Below are 13185 nucleotides of genomic sequence, written 5' to 3' on the forward strand. Positions count from 1 at the left end.
ATCATTTTTTTTTTTTTTTTAATTTTTTTATATAGAAGATGTATAAATATATCTAAAATATTAATATTACGTATTTATATATACATAAAATATTAGCATAAATTTTATTAAAATTCACTATGTTGGATAAATATTTGATTAATTTCGTTAGAAAATTTTAGAAAATTTACCTTCAAATATTATAATTGATAATAAATCTATTTATCCATATTAATAATCTATCGATTGCTTTCACGTGTAATAAATATATAAATTAATACAACAATAACGTGAAAATTAAAATTTCTGAAACCAGGTTCAAGCATCAATATTATTGTTGCAAAAATATGAAAAGATGACAAGACCCTTTACACAAGTAAACAAGTATCCACTGGATCCTTTGTGTTGTGCAAGTTATAATATATTCACAACCATTGACGTAACGTAACGTTGAAAATTTCTAACTGGTCGCTGCAAATATAATTTTCTACACCTTTAAAATAAATAATTAGTTGTTGTCAAAAGAGCAACTATCATATAAAAATTTCTTCTTACATTTATTTTCAACGTACCATTATTCTGTGTACACTGTATTTTCTTCCCTTTGTTGGCTCTTTAATTACTAAAAAAAAATAGAAAGAAAAAAAAAATGAAAATTCCTTTGAAGACGAGTCAAAAGAAGGCTTAAACGTAAATGAAATGAAATTTCGAGTAAACCGTTTCATCGATGTAGCCACGCCGACGCTATCAAAGATGACACACATCAATTCCAGACGTCGTCTCAGGTAAAGGTTTAAGAGATGGGTCCGTCTTTCAACCGACTGTTTACGAGCCACCGCCCCCAGCTGGAATCTGGCCGTATGCTTCAATTCAACTTGCTCATTTTACTTCTATTCCTCACTGTTGCCTGTGTGTCTAAAACGAGTGTATTCAGTTTTCTGGCATCTTTCTTCAAAGAGCAAATCTCCTCTAGGCTATGTTGCCCGGCCACGCTTGTCAAAGCGGAAATTTCTCGTTAATAATGTCCATAAGCTAAAAAAAAAAAAGAAAAAATCTGACAAAACTCATTCGGAAATTGATACTTCTTACGAACGAGTCGGAAATTTGGAAAATATGTTTCGGGAAAATATATCGAATAAATCTGACGAAAGAATCGTGGATAAGAGAATCTGGAGAAAAGAGGAGAAATGAAGGCAATAACATAGATGTGAGTAGTATTCTTTCGAGTTTATATCTTTCTGCATTGGGAGGTATGGATTGATCGTAAATTATCGTGTCAATCCGATGATACGATTGACGTCGTGATGAAATTTTTTTATGTCCCTGGAATTCTTCAATACGAACATATTCGGCTTTTTCGCTGGACTAATTTTACGATCTCGCTATAACTCTCGGTTTATGCCTGTAAATTGAGATAGATTGAAATTTGAGATGAGGATGAATTAAGAGATACAAATTGGTTCACAATTGGAAGAGATTTGATCGAGAATAAAACGAGAATTTATACAGAGAAGTCGAAAATATATATATATATTTTTTTATTTAAAGCAATCTCATTTTCAAGTGAATTAAATTTGAAAATTTTTCAAATATAAGTGAAATTAGCTAATTCTCGATTGGATAAGAATGAATTATTGATAAAAGTTTATTTTAAATATAAATAAAATTTTGTTTATAAAAAAAAAATTATTCTATATTTTTTGCTTATTTTCATGTGTAAAATTATCTTCAATCGATAATTCATTCGTATCTAATAAATATTAGTCGATTTCTCTTTCAATTAAATATTTTTTAAACTTCATTTACCTCAAAACGAAATCTTAAAAAAGTATTATTCTTATTTCTCGATTTATTTTTGCACATAACATCATCCAACCATGATTTCGAAGGCATACTGTGTATACTAGCAATCAAAATTTTAGAATCACTTTATCACTTTACATCTTCATCGAATTTTCCGCTAATTTTGATATTGATTAAAACTTGGAGCTATAGATACTAAGCAGATAGCAATTTTACACATATACATTATTTACAATTTAGTAGAGTTTTCTCTCGAAAGAAAGATTATTATTACGAAATTTCACTTACGAAATTTTATCACAAAATTTTAATTTTTGGTTACACTCGGTGAATTAGAACACGTAGACGAAAATTTTTGGCCATTGATACATGTGCCTGTGCGAAAATCAAGTTTGCTTCGGCCATGAAACATGGAAAAGAAGAAAAAAAGAAGAGTGCGCCCCTATCGGGCAGGCAATCAACCTACATCTAGCAAGTTACTACCGGCAGAGGCAGGAGCAGAAGCGGACAAGTGGCCGACCCATAGCTAGCGACCTACTAGGAGACAAGCAGCGTAGTTACGTATCGAATTCTCGGTTCGATATCCAATAGTCGATTGCCTATCGTTCATTTCCTACGGGCACGAGTTATTGCTTTTCTATAGAGGTCCTGCCAGCTGCCAGCTAGTTGGTCGGCCAGTCTCGACCGTTCTCGTTCTGTCGTCGTTCCATAATCGGATACAAAATGATGTTCCAAAAATGTTTCGCGAATTCTTGGCCGAGCAATTCGTGGCCAGACTCCCATTCGACGATCCTCCCCACTCCTCGATCGTGTTCATCCTTTACTAGCGTGTCGTCCTTCTTGATGCCTGGTGCTCTGAGCGGATTTCGTGCTTCTTCGAACGATCTAATTTCAAGGCGAAGCTTCGTTACGCGTGTCCTCCATTAATTCAGAGTTTAATCGCCTTATATCTTGAGAGCAACCGCTTCATGCCGCTTACACGATAATGTAATTGCGTATCGATTACGTCCCGCGTATCCCCTAAGCATTTACCTCGCATGTGTTATCCTTCTTCTCTCGTTGCCCTTTTTTTTGCAAGCCATATTCGTTTCGAGGAAGCACATCATTTTAATCGACTATTTAAAGGCAAAGAGGGTACGTATGAAGCCGCTTAAAAATATCAAGACCACTTGTTCTCTGCGAACTTTTCAATATTTTATACGTTCAATTATAAATTTAACACGTTCGTTACTATTATTGAAATATTTTAATTACGTTAATTTTGCAATATGGAAAAGTAGAAAAATGAATAATTGTATTCGATCATTCTTTTTTAATATGCATAATTACCTTCATTGAGTATAACAAAATTTCACGAAAATTAATAATTAATATTCATGAAAGACATATTATATATTAAATTTCACAAAAATTCTATATATCTGATTTATGAATCTACGATAAAAATTTATAATAATAAAATATTAAGTAACGTAAAAGTTAAATAAAAGTAAAGTAAAGTTAAATAAAAGTAAAGTTAAATAAAATTATGTTTTAATAATTTCATATTATTGTTCTATGATTATTTTTAAGCATTTCATTATTTTTATGATACTTATTTTATTAAATTATTGGGTAAAAATATTCGCGTCTATCGATTACAAATCTTTAAAAATATATATAACAAATTACATTTCATTTATTTTAATATATATTTTTCTCTCTAGAAAAAAAAGTTGAAGTATATTACAAAAAAAATATTATCAATTTTGAAACGCAAAAAATTACACAAAAAAGCAATGATATAAAGTTTATAAAATTTCATTTCTATTTGAAATGTTTTAATATTTTTTCATATTAAATTGTAATATATAATTTTGTAAAATTTCACACTATTGATTAATTATATTATTAATTATTACATTTAAAATTTTTTAATTGATAATATCTTTATTTTAATCAATTTAAAAAATTTAATAATGTTGCATCTTATAAATGATATTTAATATATTAACCATTGTTTTAAAAATTTACATGTTGATGATTTTTTTCTACAATATTATATAAAAGAAAAATAATAAAAATATATAAAAAATAATATAATAATAGAAATAATTCTTATCTTATATATTTAAATAAATCATATTGAAAAATTCTTTCCTTTAAAACGTATAAAAATAATAAAAAAAAATTATTGATTTCTTTTCTTGCTTTTGTCTTTTTGCTTTTCTTTGTTTTTTTTTATTTATGTAATATTTATAATTATTTTTACAGGTGAACTATTAGAAACTATCTTATAGAAAATATATATTGTTTTTTTTAGCATTTCAATAATCAAATATTAAGTTGATTGGCAAATATATAATACAATAATATGACAAAGTTGTAATATCTTTGGATATATTATACATAAATAATTTAATTATTTAAATATAAAAAATTGTAAAGTATTTATATATTTTCATTATGTTTTTCTTTGATATTTTCATTTTGTCAGAAATTTTTTAAAATTAAACATCAAAATACTTTTTATTATAATCAATTATAAAAATATATTCACTAAGCTTAATAATCATTGGAATAATAAACGATGATTATAGATTTTAATATAATTCTCAATTTTACCTGATTTGAAATGAAACAAAAGCTATTTCATCATTTTCAAGAGATTGTTTTTCATTCGTAGCTAAATAATTTTTCGAATAAAAAGCCTTTCATTTTACGATCGTGCTTCCATTCTTAGTCTCCACTTCAAACTTGTAGTGCTATTCAGAGTTCTTTTTGTTTTTTTTTTTATTTATTTATTTTTTGTTAGCATGGAAAATATTTAGGATTTCAGTTTTATCTTAGTTTTCCTTGTACGATAAAGTTATACACAACATAATTTTATTACCAACAATAACAATTGATCGTCTCAGAATTATCGAGATTGTTAAAATTTTATACATCCAAGTTATCAAAGTTTTCACGTGATACACGTTCGCAATTACAATCGAGTTGTAGAAATGGTACGTTTTCAAGGAATCATCCTGCAATCTAGCAGAAACCGTAGCGAAAGTACAATTTAAAAGTGTTCTCAGAAGTTGAATTATTTTTCTCAAGTTTCATTTCCACAGTGAAAACCTTTTAACAATTTCTTACTTTTAACATGGAGACAAGATGCACCATAATGTTTCGATTAAAGTAGACAGAAAATCGAGGAAAATGGAAAAAGTTCCGATATCTCATCCTTCTATTGTTTAATCGTGTAATTAATGTAATTATTCTTCAAAATAATTGTGAATGCATATAGCATATAAAATATTATTAGATATACATTGAAAATTAATTGAGACAATCTATACAATATGAATATATAATATATAATAATATACATCATATTTAAAATTACATATGTGTATTAATATTTCAAATAAATATAAAATAATATTATAATAATAATATTTCAAATAAATATTAAATAAATATAATTTTTTTAAATATATAATAAAATATATTTATAATATATTATAATATATTTATAATATATTTAAAATATAATATAATATATATTTTAAATATATAATAAAATATATATTTTCTGTTCTCAATATATTTCAAAAAACATCTACGAAATTTTTTTGAAAAGATAATACGCAGATTCTGAATATTAATAACTCGATTATATCGAGTCTGATATTTGCCAGCACGTGATATATACGGGATATATAGTTTTAATGACACAGTTATAACTGTTATAGTATCTACTTAATACCAAAGTTTCTATCCATAATCTTTCCTACATTCGCCACCAGAGGGATTCGCGCCCAAAACACAATTCTCGCAAGCAATAACCTAACTATCCTTTCTCACAGATGCATTCTCACACTTGACCTATATTACAATGAATAAGATATGAGCACATTATACGATGAGTTTACTGTACAGGCGAAAGATGCTTTCTCTCCCTTTCTCTTCTTTTCTCTGTCTTTCATATTCCAAAGTTGTCGCATAATATATATAAATTTGGGTTAACCTCAACGTAATCATCTCGAACATTTCATCTATTCTAATTCGATAGACTGGTCAAACGTGCCGCGTGAAGAGAGGATTCGATTGAAATGCATGAAAGTTATCCGCAACATCAATTCAAGAGTATCCTAAACGGTTATGCGTGGGTTGGATACAGATACGAGAAAAAGAGAGACAGAGACAGAGAGAGAGAGAGGGAGAGAGAAAATTTCCAGTAGCAATAACCGATTGAACGTAGCAAATCGAAAGTCATTGGCAAAGTTCGCGAGATAGAGCGGACTATAACGAGAGAACGTGACTTCGCCGCGATGCAACATTCACGCCATCTCTAATGAGATTGTTTCAGTTTCGAAAAACGCAGCCCAATTTACTCGTCAAGTGAAAAACAAGGTCATAGCTCATATAACAGACGCGAGACGATGTCGCGTATATAGCTCGGCATCGACATCGACATCGACTCGACGCGATATTACGACGCCACGATGCCCGCGATGCTACAATGCCACGACGCCATGACGCCGTTTAAAGGTTATGTTATAATTGAATCAGAGAACGCGACCCGTACACGTTAGAATTGGCGTAGCCAGGTCAACCTGTCTAACCTATTTAGTGTTTAGGAAAAGTTATCGGGAGTTGTTACGTTGAAAGCACACCGAACATAGCCCGGCCTTTGGTAACGCATTTGGAAATGGCTGAATTGACTCTTTGAACGTTGTGGTTCATTAATGAAAGTGCACTATTCCAGTGAAACGAATTTTTCACCGTTATTATTATAATGACTGTTGTAGAATGAAAGTGAACAACTTCAAAGATTGTTATTAAATTGAGAGAAGGGTAAATATTTTTTGATAAACGACTCTTGTCTGACGTTTTAAACAACATTGATATTCGAATTGCATTAAAATTTTGAAAATATTAGGAAAATATCTTATTAACCTAAGAATTATAAAAAAAATTGTAATGATTGATGAGTTTTTACAAATTTATGTTTTATATTGTTCAAAACAATATGCATTGTTTTAAAAAATAATAATTGAAACAAAGCATTCTGAAAAAGATGTATGCTTTGTTTTTAACAAAAATATTCAGAAATAAAGAAATTTGACGTATGTCGATATACTTTATATGGACAAATATACAGGATGTCCAAAAAATAGAAATATTGACTGAAAATTCCTGAAATGATTTCTGAAACAATATTTTCTTTTTCAAAAAGTTTCGTTACGATTTTGTTAATTAATTATTAACAAAAAATATTACTCGTAATGGTGCGCGTAGCTTCGAGTTACGATGTGATAGTGTTAGCTACGTGTAGTACCGAGCACGAACAAATTCAAGCATTTTATATATAATATAAAAAAAACTGTTGAATATAACAAATTTTTTTATCGATAAAAAATTATATCGAATTATAAATAATTATATAACAATAGATAAACTATATTCAACTTTCTTTGACATATTTATATTATTTGGATTTGTTCGTGTTCGATCGACGGCACATAACCAACACTATGTTGCAGCTCGATTAGGCTATACGTTGATTGGTCAGTGTTTTTTGTTAATAACTCCTTAACAAAATCCTAACGAAAGTTTTTGTGAAAGAGAATTACTTCAAAAATTTCTTGTTAAGGAATATTCCCATATTTTCTCGACATTCTATATATATCCAATTTCTGATTCTAAACAAATCTTTATTCAATTTATTCAATTAATATATACAATATCCCACAATTTAATGCAATTGATAAATCTCCAAGATAAATCTCTAAATCCGTTGTTAATATTTTATCGATGTGATACACGAGTGAAATAAATAATCGTCTTAATTCAATGATCAATCATGATCGATTCCACGATATCGCAAGATATCGATCTTATCTTGAAACTCGAATTTTATTCCTCGTTCGATTGATATTTTATTCCTTGAGAGACTTGTATAAGACGTTCGATTAAATATGTAAACTTTGCGTACGTGTGTACACAAACTGCCACACGTGTTTCGATACACGCGTAGCACAGGCTGTGCAAGCATTGATGAAACGTTGAGGTGTCAGCTGATCGTGTTTCTTCTTGCTCCCTGTTCTCGAATTGATATCTATTTGGAAGGCAAACGCGACGGGTAAACGCGAGGAGCAGACATCAAATGTCGAATTTGTAACATGATTATGCGTCACTTATCTTGGCGAAACATACGTTTCTCTCGCGAGATAAAGCGGACGGATTTGTAATAAAAAAAAAAGAACGCTTAATATTGAATATACGAAGCGAAGCGTTTGAATATCTCGGCTGTTATTGATGATAGAAAAAAATTGTGTCGAAGCACAACTTGCATTATGTCGATTATTGATTGATGAGCAACATGAAGGTCGTGTGAAAATCAAGTTTGTTTATTTTTTTTTTTTAAATGGAATGATATTTTGTTTACTTATGAGTTTAAGATCATTCAAGGCCAATCACAAGGGAGAATAATTTATTTATTTCGCATGGAAAGTATTCTGTTTATTCTTGAAAATTTTTTGTAAAGAATCTGTGTACAAATGCACTGTTTTTTTTTTTAATTTAATAACATTCGATAAGTAAACCGCATCTACTTTCTTTGTTTTTTAGTAACATATTTTGAAAATTGCAAATTGTAAATGGATAAAATTTTACAAACCAACAATAATATTTACAGGATAAATAATGAAACGTACAAAACGTAATTGACTATTTATTTATATTTGATGATTCGTATTATCATGATTATTAACAACCAATTACGAAAAAGTTTTATCGTTCATATAAAATAAATTACTTTTCTTTGCAGCTTTTTTTAATACTATTTTAAAATGCTCTAAAACGTTTTAATAAAAAAAAATACATCGTTCCATTAAAAAAAAATGGAGTTCGTAATTTTTATGTGTCCAATATCATCTTTTTAATACTAATAATATTTGGACGATTATTAATTTTTTAATCAAATATTTTATTTCTTTTTTTTAAATAAATAAAAAATATTCAATTATATATATCAGGCAGTATTTTTCTTTTTATATAAATTTTCATAAGAATCAAATTTAAAAAAAAGAATGGAATTATTAGCAACAATAAATTCTAACAAGCAAGCAACGAAGCATAAATAACAATAATTGATTTTTTTATTATTAAAACGAGAAAAGAAACATTCCAAATTTTTAAATCATTCTCATTCGAACGATTTATAAATATTTTATAAAAAAAAAAAAAAGAAAATTTTGTTGATTACATTTTTGAGAGATGCATAAAAAATTAAAATTTCGAGACGATTCTCATCTCGAAAGAATCGAAGTGTCGAGAATTTTCGTATTTATCAATCTATCATTATATATGATAAAACATTTTTTATTAACGGATTATTAACGGAATGATCGATTATTCGTCGAATTATTAACGTCATTTCCGATTTATTATTCGCGGGAGAGAAATCTTACTTAATTGTCGCGGGAAAAAGAATGAGAAAGTCTAGAGAAGGGAAAGAGAAGATTGGTCGAGAACGGACAAAGAATCAGGTTAAGTGGACATCAACTTTACGCGCAATGAAGACTCTTGCGCTTCCGCGTCTTCCGAGTGCTAACAAACCACTTCGAGATACGTGTAGAATACCCCGTATTTTTCCGCAATAATTTGTATCAATTTGAAAAATATTTCAACGTTATCTTCCTATAATTTCAATAATTTCAATAATTAATTTATAAATTAGAAATATCAAATTTTATTATTCACGAATTATTTTTATAATTAATTAATTAAGAAAATGTTTCTCTTTGTAAAAATTAACATCGATAATTTTTCATTCAGAAAATAAAATAATGTATAATATATATGTTTAATCCAATTGTTTTAATTTGTTTAAATTTTCTCGTCTATTTGAATATTGTAGATGTAATTACGTATACATATATATTATTTCTTCACCGTTATTTATTTTTCCACTCGTATATTCTTTCTCCCCTTTTATTTCCACTATGCATTGCTGAAAAGTCCTTCAAGATGCCACAGGGGCAAAGAGAGTACTCCACTCCCTCACTCTCGACATGGTATGGTACTACATAATCTTCTGTGCAGATGCGAGACTTTTTCGGGAAATGTATGCCCGTTTTTGTGTATCGTAATCCGTTCAGAATATTCTTGGAAATTTTAATTTTATTAATTTTATTAATTCAAATTTTTAAATTCCGCGCCATTATCTTCACGTTCTTCAAAACATTCTCAATTCATTTTCAACGATACAGATAATAAGTATTATTTATAAGTATTTGAAATCCTTAAACAAATATGTGCTCGAATTCATTTAAAATTCCATGTACAAGAAATGTTCACCTATTACAATTCGTGCTATCAGAATTAATATTTGTGTTAGCATTAAAGTGATATTCCGAATGCAACGGGTTCAGAACTTTCGACAAAGGCTCCTTTCATCGAACAAATATATATTTTTCGGTTACGACACTATCGATTGACCTCGATCTCGCGCCGAACATTTAAATCATAATAAAAGATATCGCTTGCCGATTCCTTTTTCCACCACCAAATTTTTTCAAAACTCGAGGATTTCTCGTAATCGTTAAACAACATTTCAAATTATTTACGATTTATTTTTTTTACGATCTCCTAATCACGATAAAATTATCCTTAATATTAAACGAATGAAATTAAAATTAATTTTTTCTTTAATGCACATCTCGTAAGAATGGATTAAGTGATTTTTATTTACAAATATATATACATAGATTGTTTCTAACGATAGTTAAAAATATTGTTTCTTTGATTTAATTAATTTGTCGAAATTCGAATCATTGATCATTGGCGAATGATAATAGAGTTATATTTGCTTAACATTTATTTAACGTAATTATTATTAAATATGTAGACAGAATGTTGGCACAACATCGCAACATTGGCAAGCCTAATGTTCTTCGATTCGAAAACCGATAGGAAGAGAAGAGGTGGCAACATTGGCACACTGAACTACGTGTTCACACATTGGCATTGGCGAGCATTCAAACGGACGTTTGAGCGAATAGATGTGTAAACTAGTGTTACGATTTTTGTTAGAGGTTATTATTCGTATTATCATTTGAAACTTTTGTGAAATGAATTGTAATATCTATAAAATTGAATTCAATCGTTTCTCTTTTGTTTCCATAATCTTTGTACAAAAATTTGGAAGAAATATACAATCGAAAATTTTTAATATATATATATATATATTATGTGTATTCGATCAATGAAGTAATCAAACATGAAACTATATAATAAAATTTTTTTATTAAACCCAAATCTTTCAAAGTACATAAATTTCCTTGTAAGATACTTTGCGATGCTGACTGATTATATATTATCCTCTCTTCTTTATAATTTCTCCGAATTGTTGATTTTTGAAGTGGGAAAGGTGATCGATCGTGTATGGATTGCGTTACAATATATCCACAACTGGTGCTGCTATCTTGTCGCACGACATCTAATTAAAGCTTTATTGATGTCGAACAAAGTCGCACGTGGGAAGAAGCGGGAAGGAAAGAACTCGACTATTGCAAGGAGGAATTCGTTGGCACGAGGATGTAAAACGCGGGTAAATACAATGGACGCGGAGAACAATAAAGCTTACAACGCTTGTAAATGGTGTGACATATTGTAGAGTCGGACACGGATAAACATTTCGCGGCGATGAATTTACATCGCAAATGCATCATTAATTTATTCGTAACAATGTGTAACCTGTTATTTACCTGATTTACTTTTTCCCTTTCCGAATTTTCGCTCTGATATCCTATTCTTCGTAATTGTAGAGATCTCCAGTTAATAATAATAATAATAATATTGGTAATTATTTATCATCCTTCGATTTTTATATTCGATTATATTGTTAAACTTATCAGCCGTATTGTATATAAGATTTTACTTTATTGTTTGTTATAAAAGGTTATTAATAAAAACATTTCTTTGAGATGGTTAAGTTAGTTAGGTTAGGTTAGTTTGTTTTGAGGATTTATTATTCAAAAACTAATTCAAACATAATGCAAACTATTAAATCAATATTAATAAGTTTTGATTTAATTTTAATTTAAACTGGTATTAAACTTGATGTCCAACAAAAATTTATTTAATTCTTGCTTTCATGATTTACATTGTGTTAGAATAAATTAGATTGATAATTTTTTAATAAACAAAAATCGCCAAGTAAACTTTCATTATTTAGTGTAATAACAAGATAATTAAAAAATCATTGAGATTGGAGAGTTATATAATATTTTCAATATAATTTTATTATATTTTTATTTTGTTTTGATCGCATATATTAATAATATTGTTAATATTTATGGATAATAACAATATCATAATAATTATTGATTAAATTTCTAAAAATTTATATATATATATGTACTGTATTTATATTCCTATATTACAAAAATTTAATCTTTTTGATTTTTTATTTTTATGGAATTTTATAAATATATAGAGCATAATGAATTATACAACTTTTTTTAACGGAACATCACTTTAAGAAGATAAAATAAACGCTTAAAGTTTCAAAAATTTTTTTTTATTAAATTTATTAAAAATAACTTTGAAGTGGTACAAGATAAAGCAAAATTTTTAATTACAAAGCATTTAATTTTTAATCCTCTATTATTCTGCTGTGAAAAATATGATATCAAATATACAAATAAGATTATTTCCAAAATTGAAAAAATATTAAATCTTTTGAGGGTTGAATTCATTCCCTTAAAGAGATTTCCTTCCTTTTTGTATAATCTTTAATGTGTAATAAATAATACCTGAATATATATTTTACACATTTTACAAATAATTTATTATACAAATATGAAATACTGGATTAAAAATAACAATAATAAATAACGTGATTTCAGTTAAGTAATAACGTGCTTTAATATAAAAAAAATTAATATATCGACTTTTTATTATATTTCGATTTTTTGGACATGATAATATTTACGTGATACGATTAAAATACGAAATCATCTATCTATATATGCTGCTATGAAAAAAATGAAATTTTATGACAGCAGAAACAGAATATTGTTCACGTCATTATTATTTATAATGAATTATATGTTTATTTCGAAAATTATTTTCAATAATTATTATCAATAAATACAGATAATCTTCATATCAGATCTGGACGTTTTAATAAATTTTCAAATTATATTATTTTAAAATTATTTTTAATTAATTAAGAGAAATAATTTATCTTTGAAATGACACAAATATTTTATAAAATATTTCATAGGAAAAGTATATTTCATAAAATAAATATACTTGCAATTAAATTATTTATTTTATATTTTACAAAATAAACTGATTATTGTTTGTTATTTGGTTTTGGAGAAAATAAATAGTTCGTTATAACATCAACAACATATCAAATAT

At 27.6% G+C, this 13185-nt stretch overlaps 1 protein-coding gene and 1 long non-coding RNA gene across 4 annotated transcripts in view; one reads left to right on the top strand and one right to left on the bottom strand.

Annotated features, from left to right (window-relative positions):
- Positions 1–13185, top strand: part of LOC410140 (gamma-aminobutyric acid type B receptor subunit 2) — a 218919-nt gene that overhangs the window by 120784 nt on the left and 84950 nt on the right. The window lies entirely within an intron of this gene.
- On the bottom strand, positions 211–2995 carry LOC100577476. Its single transcript, XR_001703721.2, has 5 exons — positions 2071–2995; positions 1786–1977; positions 697–1381; positions 552–601; positions 211–472 (listed from the first exon to the last, which is right to left on the bottom strand). It is a non-coding gene; the product is annotated as an uncharacterized LOC100577476 (long non-coding RNA).

The sequence above is a fragment of the Apis mellifera genome, linkage group LG7, assembly GCF_003254395.2.
Source record: "Apis mellifera strain DH4 linkage group LG7, Amel_HAv3.1, whole genome shotgun sequence".
Taxonomy (NCBI): domain Eukaryota; kingdom Metazoa; phylum Arthropoda; class Insecta; order Hymenoptera; family Apidae; genus Apis; species Apis mellifera.